This window comes from Corapipo altera, unplaced genomic scaffold (genome assembly GCF_003945725.1).
Source record: "Corapipo altera isolate COAL_440 unplaced genomic scaffold, ASM394572v1 49, whole genome shotgun sequence".
In the NCBI taxonomy this organism is placed as follows: domain Eukaryota; kingdom Metazoa; phylum Chordata; class Aves; order Passeriformes; family Pipridae; genus Corapipo; species Corapipo altera.
In genome coordinates, this window is record NW_020884879.1 from 20542208 (window position 1) to 20569645 (window position 27438).

Here is a 27438-nt window from a genome sequence, read left to right on the forward strand (position 1 = left end):
GTTCTCCTTTCCTATCAAGGAGAACAACAAAAATCATTACAGGTTTTTAACTTAGGGAATGACACTTTTAGCTCTGAGGCCAATGTGTAAATGTAAATTTCCAGCTGTTAGAACAAAGAAATAGCAAATGTGAGGCAGATGTTAATATATTACCCATTGTTGGTAATACAAGCAAAAATCAACTTTAAAAAAGTCCCCCAGCTATTGCAGTAATGAAAGTTTACCCACTTGGGCATTTACATATACCTGTGCCTGCAGGAATAAGATCTAACTAGTTTCTCACAATCCATGGAGTCCAGACAAATCCTCTGTGTTGTTTCTTCTTCTTTTGATATTAATAATCCATGGGCTAGAACACAGAGCAAATGAAATTATCTCCAGATGTTTCTTCTGCTTAGCAATCTGATGAATGCCCAAAGACCATTTACTGTATGATGAAGTCAAGTGGAATCTGGAGGATTCTGGATCCTATGTTATAGCACTGTTTTTCAGGACCATATTCAGCACCAAAAGTTAAACTGCATGTCTGGTTTCTGTCAAATACCACTTGGACATAAGTTTTCAAGCACTTCTGAAGCCAGCATAGGCAGAGCTTATGAGCTGTGAGCTCCCTAAGAACTCTGCTTTTCTTTGAATCCACCAACTGAAAAACCCACAGCATGTCTGTGAATAAGGTGCTTCTTGCTCTATCTGGTATCTTTGTTGCCTCTACCATCTTCTAACCCTTGGAAACTTCTGAATTAACTCTCCTGGCATGGTGAACACAGAATCACAGAATCAATTAGGTCGGAAAAAACCACTGAGATCATTGAGTCCAACTGAACACCACCATGTCAACTAGACCATGGCACTAAGTGCCAAATCCAGTCTTTCCTTAAACACCTCCAGGGGTGGTGACTCCATCACCTCCCTGGGCAGTCCATTCCAATGTCTTTCTGTGAAGAAATTCCTCCTCATGTCAACCTAATTTACTGGCAGACTTGATCCCCTCATCCAGATCATCAATAAAGTGTCATAGTCAGTGGCATGGAGTAGCATGGGTAGCTGGAGCATACTTACTGCTTAGGTTCCCCTCCATAGAATCTTCAGCCTTTGTCTTGCTCTTATCATATCACATCTCTCATCATCCTATCTCTCTCATCTCACATCATCCCTCCCATGGACCTCGGATCCTCATGAATCCTGTAAAGTCCTTCCTTTTAACATTAATATAGCAACGACTTCTGAATGCCTTGTGTCAGGCACGTTTGTGTTTGTAATTCCTTTCACACTAGGCAATTCATTAAGGGCTCTGTTTTGATTACCAAAATGTGTGAACACAATTTTGTATCTCATCTATACAGGGTCACTCTTATGTCAGCTTGTTTCTGACTGTGACAGTCTTTTCCCATCCTAAAGGCAAAGCACTGTTTACATTTGGTTAGTTAAAATATTTACATTGCACATTCAAATGATGCATTTTCCCAATGACAGGGCTCTCTCTGGTATTTCCTCCTGTACCTACTATGCAGCGGAAAGAGATGATTAAGATGAATATTCTGGGTGTTTCTAAACAAGCAGATTAAGGAAATATGCAGCACAGCTATACTATACTAACACTGTTGAACTCTGTGTGATCTGTCCAGCACTGGCATGAAGCCTGTCTTTTAGGACCTCAAATAAGAAGAGTTCCACATTTTCCAGTCATCATATTTCAAACAGATTCTTTATTTACTGACAATTTATTTGCTCACTCAGTGCCTGAGGTATAGTAAAACAGGACAGACATAGGCCCTGGGAGAGGAAGTAAGAATGGTGCTGTCTGCTGATCATCAGTTTGCCTGCAGATAAAAGCCTCGAGCACACCGTGTCTGCAGGGAAGCAGAGATGATGGGAGCTGCTGCCCAGATGGAGAAGAGAGAAGGGGAGAAGGAAAGGTGACACTAAAGCTGGCAGTGGAGGGCTACAAAATGACAGTGTTTGTGGGAATCAGAAAACCCACTGGACACTCTGGTCTTAATGTAACACTACAAAGTTGAATAAAACACTGTGAGCGATGCTGCACCAAGAGGTACACCAGATACACAGCACGAGCCTCTCCCCAAAGAGACCGTTTGAGGCTTGCAGGAGAGAAAGAGTATGCATACAAAACTTCACACAACAGTGAAATTCAACATAATTTAAAACATATCATCATCTACACGGTAAACAGTTAATTCTGCTCATGTATTTGTTACTACCAAACAACAAAGCACAACCATATGCAAGTCTTCCTGAGAAGAAATCAGATGCAGAGTGAAGCAACTTCTCACACAGAAACTCTGTAGCAGTGCAAAATTAAGAACTTGAAAACCCCAGCTCTCAGTGGCTGTATTCCTTACCTTATCACATCATCCACGCAGGTCTTCATATAGGCTCTCCCACTGAGGAAGCAAAAGCTTCTGGGCTGAAAAAAACGAAGAAGCTCTGGTTAAGACATTACCACGAAACCCCTGCCTGTGCTTACATCCATCACAAACTCTGCTGCATCTTTTTGTTTACAGAAACATTTACAATAGACCAAAGTTAACTTTGGAAGCAAAAGCTATTTATTTTAAATTGAACCTGCCCCACTTAGTGTCATATACTCTGGAGGAAACGGGTTATAAAAGTTGTTGTACAAATGAGGCACGCAGCATCCAGTAAGTGAACTTTGTGCAAGATTATGTTATGTGTGGGAGATGTATTTACTCCACTTTTTTAAACTAACAGCAAATGAAACTTCGTTTGCCAGTTAAAACACAGCAGTAAAATAAAAGTAACAGGCTCTACATCAGTATAAATAACTCATTTTGATTTAGCCTAAAACACATTTATCCACATGTATTTTTATTTCCTGATATGAGTGCCTCTAGTAAAGCATCCACTGAGAAATTTTTGGAAATTACAATCCTTTTAATTATTCTGGCTTCATTTTTTTTCTTGTGCAGACAAGCAATTTGGGATTTCCACACTTGCTTGCCCCTGACAAGCACAAGAAAATCAATGAAAGACACAGAGTCAAATACAGGGTCTCACTTCTCTCTCATGGAGGTAATGACCATAAATATCTCTCCTTTGATAGGTTAAAAAACTCTTAGGCAGCTCTATACATGCTTATTATTACTTTAAAATGTCCTTCTTTACTGTAGCAGGTGTTGTCTAGAACCTGTCTCCTTGATGCAAAGGGCATTGTTAAAATGTTAAAATGGCAGGATGCAGAATCCAGCATCATCCAGGCCTGCTGCCCAACCAAGGGGGGTGAGGAGCGAGGATTTGGCTCCCCAGTGCTGGAGCCCCCAGTTACTCTCTCCCTCAGCAAGGAGGGGTGTGTGGGAAAAGCCACAAAGAGAGTGAACAGGCTCATTACCTGCCTGCCTGGTGCCTGACACAGCCCCACTACCAAGCAGCATGGAGGGTGCATAGGGATTAGTGGGGCAGACACTCCTGCAGAAAGGGGATGCCACAAATCCCCAGGCCAAGGGCCAGGATAAACCTAGATACTGCATTTTGAGCCAGCAGATAGCAGCCATCCTTGGGGATACACAGCTTGCAACTCCCAGCCTTTGGCTGGCCAGCTCACAAAGCCCCGCCGTTTTTGGCAGAGGGACATCCAGCATGATGGGCAGCGGCTGCCGCTGTCACTAGCAGGATGTTTTCTGGAGTTTTTCCTACAAGGCAATGTGTTTATTCTTTGAAACAGTTGCTCCCTAAAGATTAAAACTGAACAGGAGCACAAAAGCGGTGTGTGTCCTCTAGGGCTGCTACGTGCCATTGGGCAAACAGGAGGTACAAGCTGTGTTCTCCCAAATTACATGCAACAAACGGTGCTGCACTGACAGAACAGCATTCTTCAGTACACAAATTAATACTCTCTTCTTTTTAACCCCTCCTTAGAAAAAAAAAATCAACAAAAAGATCCCCCAATATCTTTCAAACACCATTTATGAAATTAAGAGCTCCAGATCTGGAGCTGTGTTGGGGAATCTCCACCTCAGCTGAGCCCATTCACCCCAAAAGCATGTCAGCCTAGGCACACAAATGAACAACAGCCACTAGGCTTGCACTTTTAAGACTATGTTCGTTATCATCCCCAAATAGCAGCAGACACTCTCAAAAAACAGACTTAAAAATTACAAGGGACAGACAGCAATAAGAGCAGCAAAGAGACCAGGAGAAACACTCAGACAAAATATACCTTTACTTTAAAATTAAAATAATAAGAGTAATTTAAAACTACTAAAAATAGGATTGAAGTAGTGAGAACACAGGAGAAATACCTGCACAACAATGTAAAATCTGTTTGGCACGGTCTGTGTAATGATAGTTATTGCAAAGTGGCCAAAAAAACAAATGCAACAATGGTTTTTCTTTCTGCTGAGCTGTGTAGAGCAAACGTTAATTTTTTACCATTGTATAGGATTCTCGGTACCCCAGGGAGTGCCTTCAGAGGTGAGGAGTTGTCTCTAGTAATAGGAAGAAGTATTTATGCTGCCTCATAGCTGTATGTGGATGTATTTCTATTAGCAAAATTAATTTAATATTGCATACACATAGTAACTTCTGGCTTAAAAAGTAAGAAAGATGGAGAAGGCGACTAAATGGCCTTTTCGGCCTCTGATGGGAACACATACAGATATTCTCATTACTGGTAATGCAAACTAAGCCCACATAAAGGGAAACAGACAAACTTTAATAACCCTCAGCTGCAGCACAATGCCATCATGAAGCTTTATTCTCCTAAGAAGTACAGCAGACTTCACAAGTTTTCTCTCTATGGTATCACCCTTATTTTACTTAATAATCGAATAGCAGCAATCGCTACCACGCTCCTCTAAAGATAAAAACATTACCTCTGATTAACAAGGACTCCTCATCCTAGTTCGCACTGTGCAGAAGACACCAGGAGAAGCTATCAGCGGTCCTCTGGAACTCCCTGCGGTCGCTAAGGCAGCTCGCAAGAGTTTCTCGACCCCTGTCCCCGACCGCTCACCGATTCCGTATGCGCGGCGCAGATCCACCTTCTCCGGCTGCCAAGCCGGGCACAGCTTGCGAACAATGCCGCCTCTGTCAGCCCGCCGAACGAGCAGTGCCACAAAGACACGCTCATCCACAGACCCGCGCTTTTTTTTTTTTTTCCCTTTCTTTTTCTTCTTGGAGTACAGGGCGATGAGAACGGATGGGAGAAAAATGCTTATGTATTTGTGATTAGCCAAGGCTTCATTCTCTTCAGGAGTGAGACGGTGTCAGTGCACGACGGGCACCCCGGCGCCGAGAGGGGAGATGGAATCTGCACTGCCGAGAGCGCTGCCTGCCTCGCTTCGCACATTTTTGTTTCAAATCTGTGGGTGGCTGCATGAGCAAGCAGTCGAAACAGGGGAGGAGTTACATGAAATGCAATTTCGGACTTGGAAGCCTTGTCTGCCTTTCCGAGAGCAGGACGAAGAGGCGAGATCGCGGCCCGCTGACACAGCAGCGTGCCCTGCCCACCCCACCTGCTGCCACCTGCCTCACCGAACTGCCCGGGAAAGCGCCTCTCCCTGCCTGCCCGTGATGCCCGGGACAGAGCACAGAAGCAGCAGCTGCTCTCGACCAACCACACTCGACAGCCTCTGAGCACGCTGGCTGTTCACTCCCGACCCACGGTATTACCAGTTTAATTTTCAAGGAGGCACGGTGCTTCATGAATTTAATGAGCAACTATAGGAGGAGACAATGAATGACATCCTCAGCAGATGTTTACAGCTGTCACTAGGAAGAGGAGATGACAGCAGCATCTCAAATCTCAGTTTTCTGTAAACCTTTCCTTGGAAATCAGTGAGGCAAAGCTGAAAGTTCTTTTAAAATCAGATGTCCATAGTTTTCTTGTTTTGAAAGGACTATCACGTGCATATATTTTGTGCAACTTCAGCTCTGTTTTCGTTCCTATCAGAAAATGAGAAGCAATCTGGTCTGGCTGAAGAGGAGACAGTGATGATCCCTGTTGAACCCTATTAGAGTATTATAGTTTAACTCATATATTCCCAAGCCAAGCTCCACGATAGATGACCTGTTTCACATTCCTCCACATTAAATATAGTTCTGATCTTAAAAGATTGCAACTGAATGGAGCAGCAACCAACAATATGCTTTCTTCTTGAAGCAAATACCAAGAGACACACAGCCCTTGGGTGCAGCACAGCTATGAACTGATTCCAGGTCCCTGATGAACCATTGCAGCCTTACAGTAATTTCCCATGCAATTAGTATTAATTGGTGACTTGCTGGTAATCCTCCAGGGGCCCTATCTCACCCTTTTAGCCAGTCCTACTGGATCAGGCTTGAGATGATCATCAGGGCCAGGCAGCCATCACTTCTACCCCAGCTCTCAGGACTCTTTTTTGCCCCTAAAGTTTTGAGGACTTGGCAAGGGTTATCCTGAGTAATGAACAATCACAGATATGCCACTTCCAAATTAACACATATGAATTTGTACCGTGAGACAGCAAAGTAAGAGGGAGATTTCCAGAGGGAACTTATAAACATTTTTTAAAATATTTTGTTTCAAAGCATTTCACTAAGGCCAAACTCCAACATAATTTTCAGGACAACTGAGCACTACTATCTGGTGTCTGGATAGTAACAGACCAGTAAAACTTTCCACCTTGTACTCAAAATTACACTGATAAAGGAGAGCTCTAAATGAGCAACCACTTCTTCTAATTTTATGCTTTAGTAACAGTTCTTAAGGATACTGTTTCCTTTTATCTATTAATAAGATCAAGTTATTTGTCTTAAGCATCTTGTCAAATGGACTTAAGCAGGATCAGGATTGCTTTATATCAGCAGAGCCCCACCACTCAGTGGCAATAAACAAAATCAGATGTTCTTTGGCAGAACATTGTAAACATCTAAACCATATTCCAGGGTAGCTTCCAGGGTCAGTATCCCAGCTGATGGATCTCTTTTTGCAGAAGTACATAAATAATCTCAAAACTCCATATACCACTATCCTTTAAAAACCACTGCTTTTTATTTAGAGGCAGTTACTTAGAGTCAAAAGGATGCCCTAAATGAGAACTGTGTGGGGGCCAGCCTACAGACACACCATTCAATAACTAGTAATGGTAAAATACATTAGGAAATGCTTGTTGCTAGAGGCACACAGCATTACTTCAACTAAAACAGGTCAAGTATAATCAAGAGCAATGTCAGCTTTGTTCCTCCTCCCTTTTCAGCTACTCCTAAGTTTCCAGTCCACATGAATCAGTCGACCTTGGCATTACTCTTCTTGAATCACTTTCACCTTTTACTGTACAATGTTTGGAAACCACAACACAACATCAGTAGGGTCTCTAATACATGGTGTATTTTGGCTTGGAGGTAGTTGAGAACATTAACTATGGTTATTTCTCAAGGAAATCTTGTGTTTGGAGGGGAGGAGAGTGCTACAGCCTGCCTGTGCCATCTCACTTCATCTCTAAAAATTTGTACTCCTAGATTTTACTTAAGGGCTCATGTTGTACTTAGCATACACAAACTCAAGTGTGAAAACTGAAATTCAGTACAGAGATTCTTTTACATATTTGTGGTTTATATGACATAGTTTAATGACTTTTTTTTTCTTGGAGATCTCTGATACTACTTAATTATAATTTTTTAAAAGGTGTTATTTTCTTTTTTCACACATCTGTGGCATATAAAGATCCAGCCATTATTTGTCAGTGCCAAAGGAAAAATGGATACTTTCAGACTATTCTCACAATTATTTAAGAAGTACAGAAGATAACCTCACTTTCACTGGTGTAATTTCACAGTAATTCCATTAACTTCCAGTATCTTTGAAGGTACACCATGCATCTGAGATATCCCTCACCTCTGTCTCACACATCTTTAGCTCTCAAAGAGTATAAAACCACAAGGATATTACTCAGGGCAGTTTAGGTGGCAGAAGAGTTCTGTCGGTCAGTGCAGGGATGGATTAAGGAACCACAGAATGGAAGTTTCAGGGAAAATCTTTTCTGTAAAATCACACAAGAGGAAGGAGCACAGCACACATGCTCTGGTGGGGACAGTAAGGTGCAGTATGTGTCTCTGGAAGTGTAGAAGAACTATTAGATTTCTCAGTATGATGCTATTCTGAAAAATCTGGTTTGCTTACAGGCTTTAAAAACACACATGTTCAGATTCCCAATTTACATCTACAACTAACAGAGAGGGATGAAACATTCAGTTTTAGAAAACACAAGACCAAGAGATTCTTTCTCCAATGAAATATGCTAAGACTTAGTCACTGCCACTCTAATACCCTGATAGTAAATTCACTCTTTCCAAATACAAAGCAAACATCTTTAAGGAAATTATGAACATCTCTGGCCATATGGATAAGACTTACACTTGTAAATTACTTCTCTAAATAAGTGTTACATCAAATCTCCAACTAGTCACGGATAGATGCGTTCAGCCTGCATCAGGTGATAATGAAGTCTGAACTCAGTAAAATTTCGATTAGCTGTTGATGAAAAACAATTTGATAACACTGCTTATTCTAAACTCCCCTTAATTACAGTTTTTCCAGTCAAACTTGTCACTGCTATTCCTTCTTGCATTAACTTTCTAAGAGCATTACTGCCAGTGACAGTTTTATTTGTAGCGCTACATGGCACTGGTACGTGCTCCTCATCAGGTCCTTCTATCTGCCTGAGCCCAGTGCTGGATTGTACCAGATTCTCTCCATCTACAGGAGGCTAAACACAAAATAACAATCAAGCATCACCTTTTGCTGTGGCTGGGAGATTGTCAGTGTACTTCCCAGGTACTTGCACATGTCCTATGCATGCTGAAGACACACACATGCTGGACTGTCTCCACTGCTAAGAGGGGCTATGTGTCATTTTGAGCTCTTGATCTGAAGTATTTCACTTGGACACAGACCAGTTGGGCCTACGGTCTGTTCTCTGCTAAAAGCTCTTGAACTCTTGACTAACTTAGGCCATGTGGATTTTTAATTTAGCATATCTAGCATGTGTCCAAAGCCCCCCCAAGAGCAGTCAAGTCAAAGACTTACCAGGATTTGAAGTGTACCAATACAATCTAAGTCAATATTCTGTACTACAGGAATGCAAACAATTTTTTTAAATCTTTTTTTTAATGGAAATTGGTTCACAACATTATAGTAACTATGATTCAGCAAAGTATTTAAGAATAACTGATATAATTTGGAAATTTATTTCTCACCTGTCTGATTAGCACTAATAATGGAACTGAAACTTTCTCCTCATCTGCTTCCAGTATTTATCAAGCATTTGAGCATGGCTCTTTGGTTTCCATTTGCAGTAATCAGAATTTTCAACTGGTTTTTTCACCCAAGTATTTGATAGATTTGGGCTTGTTTCGTCCAGACAAGACCAAATGTATTCAATCCGTTACAGTCAAGACTAAATACTTACATATGGTTTCCCAATGCTACTCATTAGGAGATGGATGGCTACAAATGTGCTTCCTTCGACTTTTTATTCTTCCCTGCAGATTGCTCATTTTTATTAAGAATGAAGAAAGAAATCAAATTACTAAGTTTTCATTTTCCACTCTTTCTAATTTTCAAATTTATCCCATGTATGAGGCCCAACTATTATATGACAAGAACTTTTTACACCATTTAACAGGAGTAAAATCTTGAATGGACAGGGATTTCCTTTTTTGTTTAATCCTCTCCTGATCCCACCCACTTTTCCTATTTTCCACTCTTTAATTACATTTCAGGTCAAAGATCACTCTGACTCAAAACATTCAAATGTTTTCATATTTGGTTAAAAATTTTCAAAAATCCATTATCCTATATTGTCATAGCTAACCATGAGAAACTCTCCTGAATTATTTGGATATATGGATGAGATCTGATTATCTAAATCAAATTGCTAAATTCCAATGCACAAGGGAATTTTTTTTTTTTTTAAATCCCAACAAATCTGATTAAAGTATGCTCAAAATAATTGGCCAGATTATACAATACTAGTGGGCAGAGGTTCTGGAAATGAAGTGACACCATGCTAATTGGCAAAACAGCCAACAGAAGATACAAACCTATTTACAATTTGAGGATTTAAGTTTGATATTATAAATATAAGAGACAAAGAATGACATGCTCCTGTCATTTGTTGACAAGCTGCAATAGAGAGAAGCAGTGTCACTATTTCATCACCATACACGACTCCTCTGCATCCTGCTTCCAACAGCTGACTTGCATTTCCAAGTCCTGATCCTGTCAGACATGTTTGAATTATTCTGGCTTTGCCAGATGAGTGGTGGCATCCTACTCAGCAAAAGCATACCAGACAAAACTGTTTGTGTTCAGGAAATTGCATTATATAAAAAGTAATTATTAGGATGTAATTTTCTCTGTACAAGCATCTGCACAAACTATACAAGTCCTCTTACCACAGCCACTGCTCTGTATAAACTGTGGAAGCTCATTTAAGTATTGAATCAGTGCTAAAGGTGTAGCATTTGTTTATTCATAAAACAAGGAATAATAAAAAAAAAAAGAAAAAAACCCACTCTTAGAAACTTTTGTTTAACCACAGTGATTGATATGGTCTTTAATACTCAAAGTTTAGTTTCAGGAAAAACAGGATGGGATGTAGACTGTCAGCTAACAGTTCCTGGTCTCTTTGATTATCACTGTATATCTTTCACAATGAAAACCAGGAAAAGCAGGAAAAACAAGATGAACAACTTCAATTCCCTTGAAAACATAAAGTTCGTTAATTATGTCAAACACTTCTTAATGCAACCAAGGTTGTTTGTGTGGTCCTCCTAAGATCCCACAAGAAAGAGCAGGGAACTGGTTGCCTCTGCATCTACTTCACTTGGCACTGGACTGAAATCTAGCAACATTGCCCAAAGTTGTTACTGGTATAAAAGAAAACATGTTACTGGTATAAAAGAAAACAGAAACAGACGAAAGAAGCTGCTGGCCCCTCAAATTCATGCAGCTCCTGAAGAAGGTGAGCAAGAGTAAGAGACAGGGTTTGCACCTTCTTTCTGCCACTGTTGTGGGATTTTATGCTTTCTGCCTGGACTCCACCCTGGACTCCACACTACCCGTGAGAGATCAGACCTGTTTTTTTATCTAATATTATACTGTCCTTTGATACTTTGTTCTCCCTTGGACATACTTGCCACGGATAGATTGGCACATACTTGAAAGTCTCACTCAAGTTTGGTTCACAAGGCCAGACTGAAAGAATTTAGAGAGTAATTAAAAAGGAACTAAAAAGAGCAAATCTTTCAAGTCCCTGATAAAGCCATGGTTGCGCAAGGGTGCTGAGAAACTGGACTCTGCCCTGACTTCAAACAAACACTTTCAACAAACACTTCTGGGGGTGAAGTGGCCCAGCAGGCCAGAGGTGTCTGCCCAGCAGGGCTCTCCTAAATCTCTGAAAGCGTCCTCTCGTAAAGGCTCACACAAGTCTGTGACAGAAGTTGGTTTGGGTTTTTTTTAAAATAACTAATAACAACACAATGAAAACTATCTTGAGCATCAAGAATCAGTTACAGCTAGCAAGCAGAGGCTCAGCCTTTGGAATGTCCCTACTTTGGTATATTAAAGACAGTATCTGCACAGGAGACTTTACTCGGTAACATCAAGGCTCTACAAGACCGTGGCTCAACAAAGCAGGTGATGCCAAATCCAAGGTGGAGGAAGAGCACCACCAACGAGCCTTCCCCTACCACAATGCCTCCACTGCAGTGGATGAGTTCTGAAAGTACCTGCTGTTTGTGTGCCATCACTTACCACCTTCCTCCTGTGCATGGGAAGTGGCAGGCAGAGTGGATTTACGGACAGAGAACGCGGACCATCACCGCTCTGAGCAGTGCCCCAACAAGGAGGACTTCCCAGAACATTTGTGTATCTCTCTTTGGAAAACAACCTTTTTAATCACTGCCAGCGAGAACTGAACACGATCTTTAGGGAATCCTGCAGTAACTTGTGGATGACAAGATTTTTTTTTTAGTCTTTGAAAGCAACCTCTTTCATTTAAATAAGTAGCTGAGATGGCCAGAGTGTTAGAAGCCTATTCCTCACCTCCAAACTCCATGCTGGACAAAATACAGTGGAGAAGATAGGAAGCAGTATTGCCTATGCCAACTCATTGAACTGGGAGAGATGCTAGCATAAAATCCTAAACTAGATCAGAAATAGGATTTGCTTAATCAAGCAAGCTTTGCTGTAAGATGCCATCGCAAACTGCAGAGGATTACATTAGCCTTTTAGAAAAAAACCCACACTTAACCAAATCCTGAAATTCTGCTTTGGAATTTGCATTAAATCCATGGGAATTGTATGGGTTTCAGTATGTGTTTTCTCCCACACCAAAGAAGCCAGATGGACAGACAGGGATGTGAGAAGAACATTTTACGCTAGCCTAAGGGGAGACGAACAAGAAAAGAAGCCCCCATGTGCTTTCCCCTGTCCAAAGCATACACCCCACCCCCCCTACCAAGAGCCTGGCTTTCCCAGAGCTTTCTTCCCTTGACTGTGGAGAAAGCAGTGGCTGGGCAGCCAGCAGCCAGCAGGCAGCAGTCCTTTCAGCACCTCTCCCACAAATGGGAAGTATTCCTGGGGTGCTCTGTGCTGTGTCAGAGCAGGGAGAAAGCCTGGCATTCTCCACCTCCGTTGCCCTCCAGCCAGCATGGCCCTTGACCTCCAGGGCTCGCTCTGTTTTATAGCCATCAGTTATTGCACCACAGAAGGTGGCTTTGTATAAATAGCTTTTGTTCTACTAAAATACATCTACCCTAGCTTGTTTCCTTCCTAACAGTTGTCAATGGATTACATTACAGTTTTTCTCCTTTTTCATGTACATTCCTCGCTCCACATTGGAGCAGCTGCAGCCAGCTGCGAGCTTCCCCACCAGGACCCTGACTGCTGCCTCTGAGATACCAGTGACAGGCCCATGACGATGAAGAGCATCTTATCTGCAGACAAGATCTCTTGCTGCTGCCGTGGGAATCCAGGCAGCAAAGCGCTGCTCACATTACAGCCAGGGAAAAGGTAAGTGTGCCTTACACAGTGGAAGCAGGATAAGCACTTCATTTGAAATCAGTGGGGCAGAGGAAACAAATTCATCATGCAATATGTTTAGGAAAGCCTCACCTTCTCTGAAGTGTTTCAGGAATAATGTTCAATAAATGGTAATTGTACCCTCCCCACCTTTCCTTTTACTATCTGAGGAAGGGAAAGACAAAATATTCATTCCCTTTTTCCATCACTTTTAAAATCTGATTTTTAGGGTGGCTGTCACCATCCTCTCTGTATTAAGACACCAAAAATCACAGTAAGTCAAAGCCTAAATCTTTGGTCAGACAAATCTCCTGAAAACATCAACTTGGAAAGCATGCCTTGGGAAACCAATCACTGTGCCCTGCCACTGGAAGCATCTCAGCTGATAATCCCAACTGGGCCAGTCTCAATACAAGTCTCTTCATTTTTTTTTTACTTTCCTAATTTTATAGAACATAGAGGAAGTAAATTCAGATTTGGGTGGGTTATTTCATATGTGTAGCCCCTTCAGAACTAAGACACAGACATTAAGAATGTCAAATACCAGTCATACACAGATCTTCTCCAAGAAACCCTGTGAGCACAGAGATATAACTGGGCTGGCAGATACACTTTCAAAAATTACAGGCCTTGTACACACAGAGAAATCTCCTTGCCCCTCTTCATCAAGTAGCTTTTTTTGTTTGTTTTTTTTTTTAAATTCAGTCTTTCAATTAATTCCAAATCCTGATAAAACAAAAGTTATTTTGCTTGGTCATAAGTTCATAAAACACAAGAGCAGCTTCATGTAAAAATGTGAATAAGTTTGGAAGTAATTTAGATATTTGCTTATTAAATAGGAGGCTATTCTTTGCATGAATTTAATGTTGTCAAGTAAGCACAGGAGGCACCAAATGCTTTGGCTTTTATGTTGCTCCTTACTGATACAACGATAATTGCTAATAGCTCCTTTATAAAAAAAATTTAAAACACTCACTGTGCTATTTGGGGTTTTTATAAAAATATTTAACTGAGGAGAAGGCATAAAAGGACAAGCACCTGAAGTCATGCCTCCAGGCAAAGTACATATTTACCACCCAGTATAATCTATGTGCAAAATCACTGTTCACAGATACAAAGACAGGACTAGTTCATGGACTGCTCTTACCTGTGACCTGTTCTTCCGCCACCCCTTTGCTGCAGCTGCATCCCTGTCCTTCCCCTGCCAGCTGTTCCAGCCCCTCTCCAACAATGTTAGCAGTACCACTTACAGCACTGGATATTGCCTACTTGATTCATCACTGAATCAACACAACATAAATCCCCCAGGCACACCGAAGCGATGCTACATTAATGCTTCATCTATGCTGCAAGAGCATCTCTTAAAATGCCTAGAAAATCATTTAAGATGACCATGGCTTTGTTCTTGCTGCACGCTGGCCAGGAAGTGGTTAAAACAAAGGGGGAAATCAAAGCAAATAATCTGAAAGACTGTATTCCCATCATGCTTGCCACTTTCAATCTGATTTTTTTCATATAAAAATCTTTGTGCAATATTGCTCTGTTGAAATCATTAGAAACACTTTCGCTTTCTGCAGGTGGAAAAGGCCAGAACCTGATCCAGTGTGCAGGAGCACCACCACTCCACCCACCATGAGCCTGTAGTGCTGTGTCAGTCCTTTATTTCTCCAGACATACGCCTGCTTAGGAATAAGTTTTTACATTAATTGTTTTAACTACATTCTGTCCCATGCAAGTGGGCAGCCAAAAAAATTTAAACCCTGTTCTTGACATAGTCTTTTTCAATACAGACAGAAGTTAACAGGAATCATTCGTCTTTCACATTTGTGTTTTCAGCTTTATAATTTCCATTTGCTTTAGACCCTTGTCACATCTCATTTTTATTTTAGTGCTAGCCCTAAAAGAGTTACAGATATGATTATTTTGACTTGGCATCATCTTGCTATCCTCAATTTGCCTTAGCATAAAAAAGACAAAAGCTACAGCCCTAACCCTCCATATAATTTTATGTTCTCACTAATAGTGTCTGACAGGCAGATGAATGTGTGAAAACAAACTGCACACGTGCAACGTGAAGGTTTCATATCACTGCAGAGACCTCATCTTCTCTGTTTTCCTGACTCTGCAGTAAACTGGAGACAATCCCAAATGGTGACAATGAGCTTTGCAAACAATTATTTTAAAAAAGCCTTGCAAGGAACTATCTGGTAATGTTAAAGTTTTTCTCTCTTAAACACACAAGTATCCACTGCAGGCAGATAATGTGAAGTAAAGTACCAGAAAACGATGTGGCTTAAGATTATACACAGTCAGTTGGGCTGCCTCTAAAGAAATACCACACAGACCCTTTACAGTTAGCAAAGCTGAGTTTCTAGAAGCCAAAAGAAGCAGGATGGAGTAACTGAAGCCTCACGTCAAAGGACAGCAGCAGGCAGGACCCCACAGAATGAGTCTGCATTGCAACCACACTAAAACTCTCATTGCATAAAAGGGCAGGAGTGATAAATGGGAATGAAAGGGAAGATTAATTCCCAGTGGCTTTTACAGCTAACAGCCATATTGTTGGGGCAGCATCACCAGCCAGGAAGTTTTGGTCCCGATGGCTAAGTTGGTCACCACTCCAAACTGGGACCTTGACTTTGTGACATCACAAGCAGGACACCCTGCAAGCGCTACAGATGAGGAGGCTTCAGAGAACTGAATGTGGAAAATATATAAGCATGATCCTTGTTGTTTAGGATACTTGATTTTGGCCATTGGACCAGCCCATCGTTTCTCCATTGTCAGTCTGGAAACATCTCTTGCAGGCTCATATTCCATGGCTCCATGGCCGACTGCAAGAGGGTCTGGCAGCTAGAGAGGGAAAAGATGGATCTTCAAGCCTCTGGAAAAATGAAGGCAACTCAGGATAAGCAGGTTAGATGTATCTGTGCTAAAATGACAAGCAGTGAGATGAATATACTTAGTGAATATCCTGGATGGCCACCTGAGATTCGCTAGGCTGGAGCTGTAGTTTTCCAGACATGGTTTAGAAAAAAGTGCCTTGAAACAAGATTTAATATCTTTCCATTGAAACAGAAGTTCAGAAACCTCAAGATAACCTTGCAGCAGTTCCCTTTCTCCAGTGAGATCCAGCTTCTGTCTGGTAAACACTCAGGAGCTCCACAAGGCCACAGCTTTCCTGTTGTCTTGTGGAGCCTGTATTGGGAATTTTCTAACAGAGCATGCCTATTTCAAATAACTTCATTTGTGGCTTTAAATTCTGAAAGGAGCAAAAATAAAAGTGAAGAAATGATACTAGCGATGGTTGCAATCACTGTCAAGAAGAGGAATCTACAATATGAGCTGAAAAATTACAAATATAAGAGTTTAGGAGTGTAAAAAGAACTAGGTGAAATCAGCTAAATGTGTCTTGCAACAAAGCTATGAAGAGGACAACAAATAGAACTGGCAAAAATACAGGTAAATTCAAAAAATAAAATATTTAAATCATCAAGTTCAAATTAAAACTACGTAAGCAGCTACAGGTATTAAAAGAAATACACCTATAATGAAGCAAATAAAGCATTATGGACTTGACAAGAAACAGAACTATGCTAAAATAAAGCCATATAAAATTCTGTGCAAGTTGAAAAAGACTCTTCAACCTTCTTTATTTTTTTTTCATAGTAGAGATTGTGGGGAGCACACAATAAGAGTCCTGAAGCCCTGAAAAATCTACCAGAAACATCCATGCTCCCTAGTGTCCCATAGCACAGCCACACCAAGTTCAACTCTCCTTATGCCATTGAAATGTTTCTGAGCAAACCAAGCAGCTCCACATGGAGAGCTCCAGGATCCCTGAGGAGCTCACGTGTCTCCGCTGACATTGTGCTCCTCAAAAGCACCAGCAACCAAGGAACACATCTGTTAATTTTGGCCCTAAGGTCATCTAGGGACTTAACACAACCATCCACACAGGCTTGCAAAAATTAATGTCCCTTGTGGACAGGCAATGGCACTGCCACTGTACCCTGGCACTGCCTCAGGAGCCAGGCCATGCTCCTCGGCAGGTGCTGGGGGCTGACTGCCCAGGACATACAGAGAAACTGAGACAAAAGTTCTCTCCTCATTCTGCCCTGTACAACAGTCTGAATCTTCACAGTTTGTGGCAAATCGTCACCTTTAAGTTTTTTATCCTGTCCACCCCAAGCACTGCTACTGTGAGTACTTCCAGGCTGAGGACACTGCTGCCACATCAATATTCATCGAGGAGATCCCGAAGAAAGTTAATTTATTTTTCAAAATTATTACAGTTAATTGCAAACATCTGCTACAAATATCTGTATGCCAGAACCATCCCAAACCTCTAGGCAGTCTCTGCAGGAATACCCACTCTGTCCTTTCGGGATAAGTTTTGCCAATGGCATCTTTATTGTCAAAGAAAAGACACCATAAGACTAATCGGCCAAATGCAGAGTTTAAATTGTCTCTGCTCATTTTCACACAAAGCAGTAACATATGTTGTGCTGTCACAGCTGTGAAAGATATTTTCATCTCCATGTTGGCTTTTAACTGCTTTCTTGCAGTGAACCAGGTCAAAGAGTTTTGGGAACAGTGGTCCCCTCTGATACCCAGTAGCATCCTTAACCTAATACAGTGCTGCAGTGAGAATATCAAAGCACAAGCAATCAACATTTTACATTTATATTGAAATTAATGTCAATATAATACATGAATGTAAGTACATTATTTAATGTAATGTGAATGTTAAATATTTGTTGAAGTATTTATGTGAATAAAGGATAACTATTTGAATCACCAGTAGAAAAACGTTCATGTTGGGATAGAATACAGCCTAACTAAGTATTTGCAAATCCCAATGAATATTCATTGAAACTACTGAAAATCTGGGCTGGAACTTACATACAGAGAATTTCTAAACAAGTTGTCAATCATAATGAAAAATGTAAGCGCAGACTGGACTTTCTAAGTATTACTAGCCTTCTGTCTGACTCTGCTGTAATTTTCTTTTTAATACGCTGAAATGTGAGGCATGATCATTCTTAGTAGAAAGATTCTGTCAAAACTGTGAATAACGAATGAAAATCACAATGTCAAATTTATTTTTTTAGGGAAAAAGATGAAAAAAGACATTCATATTAAGGAGTGAAGCGTGGTTATATCTCTGATGAAGTCAGATGAAACTAGACAATGTCTACACTATGGAGCTTGCCCATAACAGCTGGAGACTCCTTACTGGCTATATGAGGCAGCATGATGGAAAAACTTGTTTAAAAAGGGAAGGACTCATAACTCAGAACTTCCAAAGACATCTTGGAAGCAGATGCTCTTCCCTGAGATGCCAAACAAGGAAACTTTATTCTGGGGTGGAGGGAAAGCAAATTTTGAGTCAGATTTTTTTTTTTAAATTGAATTACTGTGAGTAAAATTTTCATGCAGATAGTCACTATGAATTCTCATCCCAAAACAGATTAGAAACAGATTTCCTTTTTAGATGAAGAGCAGAAATCAATCTTCTATAATACAATCTTCTTAGGTCCTTGCCCACCCCAAGGGTAAGAATAGCCACAAATTTCTTGTTTAACAGTGTGGGAATGGACATTTATTTGTTGACATTGTTCAGAAGTTCCAAATTATAGTGAAAGAATTTGAACTCATTGACAGACAGAAAAAAATGAACTGTGAAAAGCAGAAGACCACGTAATGTCTGGATACACATTTTCATTTGGCAGAATTATGATGCTAATAGTCATAATACAAAAATAATAAGGTTTCTGACTGTAAGAGCAAGTATTTCCTTATTGCCTGGAACAGAATAGTTCCCATACTACATTAAAACTGCAGCAAAAACTAGAATGTGAACTTTAGGGCCAGTTTTCTTCATTTTGTGTAATGAGTTTATGAGGACCTTCATCACTTCATTTCTCATGTTTGAACAAACTAGTTCATATTTTTCTCTGCTTTCCTCAAGAAGAGGCAATGATAAGGCTGGCAGTGATTATCTGTGAATATCAAGAGATACTAAGTGAATAAACCCATGAGCCCCACTGTTCAAGTTAAAGTTCGATGCTGGTTAAGAAGTACTCTTGAACCCTCATGATACTGCTGTATAAAAAATAATACAACTGCTCTACAATTTTAAGGCATAATCAAGTAGAAAATTATACAGTGAAGTGTATGGTTCCTGAGCATATTCATATGGCTTTCTGCCATGAAAAATAAAATTATACCCTTTCAGTCATTTTTACTGTAAAGCAGCTTTTTCTCAGAGAAGTGGTAGATTTGGTGGACAGTGCTACAGCTTCCTCTGTCCTCTTGAGGAAAGCCTTGATCAAACTTTTTTGGAGTCACTGCAGAAATGCAGAAGCTTTGCTCACAGGGAAGTGGGAGATGTGCCATTTCTGTTGGTATTAAACAGAACTAGATGACAGAAAGAAAATCACACATTCTTGTCTGTAGCATCAAGTCAATCTTGATTCTCACATTTGTTGGCTTGCCACGCTTCACGTCTGACACAAAGACAATCTTATTCTCAAAGCACAGTAAATCAGCAAGAAAAATTCTTGGAATAACAACAGTGAAATCTGTCCAATACTTTCCTAAAAATGCGTATTAAATCTACTTCAGGCATGAAAATTTGATTAATGTGTTTAATATATTTGGAAGAAATAATAATTTATGTCAAGGATAAACAATGTAAGCATGGAAACTGGGTGAGAATAATATGAAGAAAAAAAGAAACCACATACTTCAGGATACAACCCACTACTGATAACCACTGTCATAGCTAATGCAAAAAGCAAGCTTCATGTGCTCTAAGTAGAATAAACTGTCAGCTCTACTCTTTCCTTCTGTGACTGTAAGGCAACATGAGTATTAGCACAAATATGTACTAATACACACATATGTAACTAATGTCTGGATTTCCTGTGAAACCTTGAGTTTTGCTCTTCCAAGATTACGGAGAACAGAAATCAGGACATATGCTTTCTCCTGAAATCCACAGAGCCCTACAAACCTTGAAGGACCATGTGCAAGGAAAGAAGATGAGCAGCAACAAGAGCAGAGAAGAAGCAGCACCTGCTCTGACCCAACCCAAGCACCACAAGCATGGCCCTAGTGCTGATCTCCTACTCTGGGCCTGCCTGTATGGCTGTGGGCTGACCCTGGGGCTCAGCAAACCACCCACTACATCTTCCTCTCATGCTCAAGCTCCCTCCTTCATGCATCCAAGGTCCTCTTCCAGTGGTAGTATTGAAGCAGCAGAGAAGCCGTGCTTTTCTCGGAGGGCTTATGGCACAAAGACAGTACCTAAGGGTACCTGTATATGCCTGCCCTTGGCAGCATGAGCTGACAGAAGCTGGCACAGCAGAGCTGGTATTTACTCATAGTGTGCCTGCCATGGAAAGTCAACTTGACCAAACAATCAATTTAAGAACTCCAGCCTGCCTTTGGGAACTACAAAAATGTTGGACATGGCATTTACCTCACCATCAGGACTCATCTATCTCTTGTCTCCTGCGCTTCAGCTACCTAAACCTCCTTCCAACTAGAAACATTCCTGCAATTGGAATCTTCCCATCTAATGTCTGTCTGTATGATTTCAACACAGTTCTACAGAGAAACTTCCACAAGTAGCAGAGGCTACCTCCCTGAAGATATTCAAAAGTCTGGTGAACCAGCTCTAGGTGGCTCTGCCTGAACAAGGGGGGCTGGACCAGATGACTTCCAGAGGTCTGTTCCCACCTCAATCCTCCTGTGATTCTGTAAAGTTTCGTTCACAGCACAAATAGTCTTCCAAGAGTAAAACCTATGTGCTGCAGAAAGGGAGTTTTACTATTTCTTTGCAGGCAGGTCAATATTTAGGTTGTGCTCATGAGCAGTGATTGCAGATCATCCCAAGAGGAGCAGAAATTCAGCACATTCCCCCAGCAGCGAAGGACCTGGGATAAGCAGATGTGACTGACAACCATCCCTTCAGGAGTTGCAGTGTTTGCTGCCTCTTAAGTCTTCCCCTTTCCTGCTGTGCTGCAGCTGTGTGGATAAGAACACATCATCCTTCCCACTGCTTGCAGCACATAGACACATACACCACCGGGAAATGCTTCAAATACATGGAAGCAGCTAGCAATTTAATTAAAACATCCACACATAGAGAGGCACATGCACATCCAACTCCTCATGAGAAACACTTCAGATAAATACAGGAGCACAGGACTGCAAGGGAACTCCTGAGTACCTTCCATGAACCCCATGATGCTCTATCCTAGAGCTGCCCTTTATTTTTGCCTCTGCTACACCTGCAGAAGGCTGTTCACGAACCTCAGAGATAATCAGAAACTGTATTTTTTTGCCTGGCCTTGCTTTACCCATAGGAAAAGGCATGGCCTTGTACTTTGCACAATTACATTTCATGCCATATGTATCATACCAATCCAGAAGAAAACGTAACCCTTTTCGTATGATGCTATGATCCTCTTCTGAAGTGTCAGGGACTCTTCCCTTTGAGTCACCTTTAAATTCATAAGAATTCTGTTGCCTGTCAAATTCATAAGCATTCTACTGCTTATTTATGACAATGATAGGAAAATACTAAACATGTTTCATCTCCTCTGAGAAATTTAATTAGCAGGCTCCCTTTGGCCCAACACTCACATTTCAAGACAAATATTGACATCTCCTCTTTATTCAATTCTCTACCTATTTAAAATTGCTTCTGTAAATTTCCTTTTTTTCTTACCATACTGAGAAACCTCTATGTGGGCACCACATTCAAATTCTTTATCAAAATTGAGATGCACCACACCTATTGCTTTTATTCAGCAACAGAACTGAAGAAGATGAAACAGCTACCCTTGGCACAAAAATATTTATTAACAAGTTTTCATTTTATCCCATTTTCCATTTGCTTCCCTGAGTTTATTAACTTGTTCAACATTTGTTCTAAAATATTACATACTTTAGAGGCTGGCCTGACAGGTTGTTACTTTCCAAAATTCACTTCCCCTGGCACCATCTCATAATCTGAAGTATACATTTTATATTTCTCATTCTTGTGCCCCCTTGTTCAATACATTCATTAGAAATTCTGCAATCTCATGTAACAATAAATGGCTTTCCAGGGAGGAGCAGAAATGTTTTTCGAAGTAAAATTTGTTGACCTCTTGTTGCTAGTCTCTGGAAAAGGAGTGCTGAATTATTATGTTTCTCTACCTTGTCTCTGAAACTGCATTGCTGTTCTTAATGTTGCAATGCACTGGTTTTCTTTAATAGCTAATATGGAAAACATGGTTCCTTTTAAAAAGGCCTCACAAATCAAACCTAAAATCAAATACCTCCCCATAACTTAATTTAATAGGTTAAAAAGGTCAAGAGTCTCTTCACCACCAAAGTACTTGCCCAATTCTCAATAAGAAATTTAATTTCTGTCATCTGGAGCAAATGTGTATAATGCAAATGGCATTCAGAAACTCTACTGCACTTTGAAATTAAACCCGCTTTCTGCAGCTGCTGTTTTAAACATCATCATAGTCTGGAAATAAAACAAAGCCTTGTCTCACTGTCATATATCCCTGCATTAACATGAACTTCAGCAAATGAGTTAAAGTGGGTTTGGCCACCAACTGTGGAACTCCACTGTACATTTCAGTGTACACTAGCCTACAACCTAATTAACAGCCCTGCAAATATTCTGGATATCTGCTAATATTATGCAAAAAGACCTAATTAGAAGTGTGTGTGAACACAGATATGTTTGAAAAAAAGAGAACAAATGTGCAGCTCCAACTGATATCCTTATTAACTCATTCTCAGTGGCAGTATCATACACAGGGTTAGCGTGAGGTTAATGTATAACCCACACTGCGACCTTTCAGACTGAATTTAATTGCATCCCTACCAAGGATAGAGAAAAATGATAAGGTGAACCCCGATTGATTTTCTTCCTTGCAGACCACAAGAGCTCATTTCAAACAAATCTTGCCATTAAATTTACAGCACAACTGAAAAAGAGTTTTGAATTATATACACCCTAATCTAATTTTTGAAACTGCTATATCAAAGGCTCTCCATCATAAGCTGCAAAATCCCTATTTGCCTCTTCTGTAAACCCTCTACACTGTGTACAGCATTATCCTTCAATTGTTACTGTGCTTAAAATGTGTGTCTAACACTGTCAGAGCCATGCCGTCAAGCATTAAAGAGCACTTTTAGGCATTCTGTCCCTGTAATCCCTGGGGACTTCAGTAACTACAAGCCAGGGGAAAATCAAAGCAAAAAGAAAAGACAGGTCATCATGAACCTAACTGCAATGTAATCTTATGACAGACATTTCTCCTGGACATGCACAACACATTTAGTTTCTACTAGAATTTTATTATCCTTACTTTAGTAAAGCTGGGACGAGCATCTTTGTTAACATACCAGTGCATGGTGAACTACCTGATCTGGAGAATTTTGTCAAAATATTTTATACACTGTGATTACTGTATAAAATATGATAGGCTTCATTATAGCAGGTTTTATTCAAAACTTAGTTTCTTTTCTTTGATACCAACTTGGATTTTTTGCTTATTTTTCATTATTTTTTGAAATAAATTTTTGTGATATTTTCAGATATTCAATGCTAAGACTACATTCACCATTAAAAATGCCCATGGGAAACTCTGAGATATGTGTCTGTTTTAAGCCATTTCCACTTGCAGTGGATGAAACTAACAGCCAACCACACTGGGATTTCAGAGATTTTTAAGGAGATGATGGCAGGCACATTTTGTTATTACTGTATAGGAGTTGTAGCTATTGCACTCATCATTACAGTCAGAACAGCTCATCTGCATTAAAGTACTGAAGAGCACTGTGCACAGCTGAACCATTACTTAGATCAGTTGTATTTAGAGGAATGGAAACTTGGATGAGCCCCAGATTATGGGTAGACCTAACACCTCATTTGCCAACAAATCATCTGTATCAGAAATGACTTTAAATGACTGTACTAAAATGGAATTTGTCCCATGTTTAACATGCTCATTAAAAAGAAATCCTTCAATGCCATTCACCGAGGCTCAGATGCGGATGGTCAACTGACCATGTGGTTGGCCACAGCCACCCTCAGCAATATCCCTGACTTTGATAATCTCCAAATGCTGTGGAATGAAGGATAAACTTGCTCACTCAAAAATTCACCTTTACAGCTCCTCTATTTCCACAAGTCTTTGATGCACAATGTTAATGAGAGTGCCTCCAGGAGCCTCAGAAAACAAAACTCTGGGGAGACTGGCTGTGTAGCTGAAAACACAGCTGCGCTGGGCCGGGCACGTCTCAAGGATGAAGGAGCACCGCCTCCCTAAGATCTTGTTTTATGGTGAACTTGCCACCAGCTGCCACATGAGAGGAGCCCCGAAGAGAAGATACAAGGACTCCTTGCAACAACATCTCAGCCTTGGCCATATTGATCAACATAACTGGTCTACTCTGGCCTCCAATAGGGAGGTCTGGAGACACACCATCTATAACGCTGCGGATGCTTTTGAGAAAGCACGCAGGATCACTCTCGAGGAGAAAAGACAATGCAGAAACAATTGTGCCTTGCAGAATATTCCACCTAAGGAGTCTTTCTGCTGTGCCTTTTGCAACCGGACGTGCCTGTCTCGTATTGGCCTCTTTAGCCACCAGCGTGCTTGTAACAAATGTGGGTAGAGCCCTTCCCAAATCTTCATTCGCGAAGCCCAGCCATGATGAGGAGACTGGCATGGTCTGGCCTATACAAGATTTTGTCACTTTACCAAGACTCAATTTTAATTTCACAGCAAGGCCAAAGCAGTGCTGGAGCCTCCTGAAGTCTTCAATCACTCTTAGCTTCCCATGGATGACCCGCAAGAAACAGAGCACAGTGGCAGCAGAAGGTTGGTGGGGCCCGGAGGGCGGGTGAGTTTCACAGAGCTCTTACAAAGCAGACTCCTGAGAGCCCACCATGAACCCAAACTCTTAATTTCTCATTTAATTCATCAGAATGCAAGCTCAGTGTGAACAACTCCACTAAGGCAAAGACAGAATTAGCCTCATCACACATGCAGCAGCATATGTCTCTTTCTAAGTGCACTGCAAAATAGATACTGAACGGAAAACAGATGATTTTTAACTTCCTATTCTGTCTACCGGTAAAGAAAACATTCTCAAACCCCTGCATATCTTCATGTAAATTACTCTGTTGCAAAGATAAATATCAAAGTTATGTGAGATGCTGGATAAGTAGAAAGAAAGGCTTAAAAGAACAAGGAAGAAATAAAAACACCTACAAAATCTCCAAAGACAAAAAATAAACAGCAGTTTATTTGTGTTCCCAGGAAAGCCCAAAGCCAAACATTAGCATTTTCTTGTGGAGGCAACTTTCTGAATATTGAAAGCCAGCTTAAATAAACGGCTCGCTTTTCTTCTTAGAATATTTGGGGAGTCTGCAAATTTTTTTCTCCTTTGAGAAAATAAACATGAAAACCAATGCAGGAAGAACGTCACACAAGAACAGTGCAGAAGAAATTCAAACACCTAGTTATAATTAAAAATGAGATCTTGGCCAGGCAGAAATGCACATGAAACGCTGTCAGGTGCAGTGTTTTCCAGACACCCTTCAGAGCAACAATCAGAGAAGTCCACCCTTGTCATCTCCTTGTTGATCTCGTTTCCTCACCCTTCATGCGTTTTATACAGATTTTCCTTTTTATTCCCATATTTCTCTCTTAATCTTACCTTAGCCCTTCCCCTGCTGGATCCCAGGGCTCTTCTTTTGTATCCCAAAATCTCAGCTGAGGATTGGCTGGTATCTAACATTAGAGGTTCACGGGCTCCAGTCAGTTTTAAGCTGCAGTCATTTTTTTCTACTCTATAAAGCTTGAAGAGAAAGTTTTTTCCCTTCCTTGATAGATAGTAAACATTCCTCTTCCACTGGGCAAACAAATTATCTTCTGTTGTTTGTAAAGACACTCAAACAATACTCTTGTTTACCTTTATAAATGTCTTTGTGCTATCCCAAGTCTAGCTCAGGGAACTGAGCCAAAAGTGTTGCAGCTAACATACAGCAAACAGGAGTAAAAGCCTGAACAACCAGAGAAATCTGGGTACAACAAAGTACAAAACCAGTCACTCTGAAGTCTGAGTTTGGGATAAGATAGCAGCAGCAAACTGGATCTCAAGACAGTATGTTCGGTGAGCAAATATTAATTTTACTCATCAACTCAGTAGAAACATGGTTTTCTGCCTCCAGGGAAGGGTGCAACGTGTACTCACTAATGACTGTTTATACAGATCAACACTACTGCTGTACTAATTTCCCACCACCACCACCTTACATTAGACATTTCATGATCAAAGTATTGAAATCAACACTGCCAAAGCAACATTATCTGAGCAGTCAAGTTAAGCGCATGCACGTTTGAAGGATCAGAACTTAATGAGGTTTTATGGTTGGGGTTTTTTGGCATGAATACAACAAACATTGCAACACAAATATAACTCTGCCCACACAAAGTACAGAGATCTCCTCATGCAATTAGCACCTACAAGCACAAGAAACTGTTTGTAAGAATCAGATAAATCATTAAATATTATTATATTATTTCATAAATAGACCAATTAGGTCTGAAATAGCTGCTTTCTTAAACTACGTTGTCCATATGTAATCTGTTACCCTTCGTTTATTAGTTTTCATTGAAATGAATCCTACAAATCTGACTTAACTTCATTAAAACCAACATATGTTGCTCAAATCTTTGCACGTGGCACATGCAAATGAAAACCAATGTACTGCCATTCCAGTCAATAAGGCTGAGGACAAAGCTGTACCTTTAACTCGGTCATCACAACCTCAACTGTTTGACGTGCATCAGCACACACCTTAGAAAATGTAAAGCCTGTTAACTCATAGGGTCATTCTGAAAATGTGAAAGTCATCCACTTCTCACCCAGGTTAGCTGAAATTAGCCAAGCTGGCTCTAAATTATCAAATACAGTTTGTAACTGGCGACTGGAGTGTTTTGCACTAATATGTCACTTCCTAAGAAAGTTGATGTTAGAAATATTTCCCAGATGTGGGTTAAGATTTCCAGATGAATAGAGAGAGCAGGTACATGTTCCTGGCCAAAAGCCGCTGACTGTCTGTATTAAACAGCATTTGCCCAGGATGTGTCAGACAAAACCTGAGGCTAGGCTCTTGGTGCTGCAGGAAAGTGCCTGGCCAAAATACACTGGGCTGCTCTGGCAAGAATTTCTCTCTATATTGTTTCATTAATGTTTCCAAAAGGCCCAGTTTTGCTTCTGTTTAAAAAAAGAAACAAAACCCAAAACAAACAACCACAAAAAACCCCAAAACAACACCCCCCCCCCCCCCCCCCCCCCCCCCC

The 27438-nt window shown here is 40.7% G+C and overlaps 1 protein-coding gene across 4 annotated transcripts in view; it reads right to left on the minus strand.

Moving 5' to 3' along the window:
* The window catches only part of PAG1 (phosphoprotein membrane anchor with glycosphingolipid microdomains 1), a 111580-nt gene that overhangs the window by 44759 nt on the left and 39383 nt on the right, over positions 1-27438 (minus strand). The window contains exons 1-3 of one of the 4 annotated variants that reach the window (XM_027638681.1): positions 15388-15628; positions 14190-15174; positions 2361-2425 (exon numbers count right to left, since the gene is read on the minus strand). The gene's annotated coding sequence lies outside the window, so the exon portion shown is untranslated. Of the gene's footprint in view, positions 1-2360; positions 2426-4850; positions 5035-14189; positions 15629-27438 lie in introns of those variants that run through there. The other 3 variants (XM_027638682.1, XM_027638679.1, XM_027638683.1) reach the window with 3 other exon arrangements.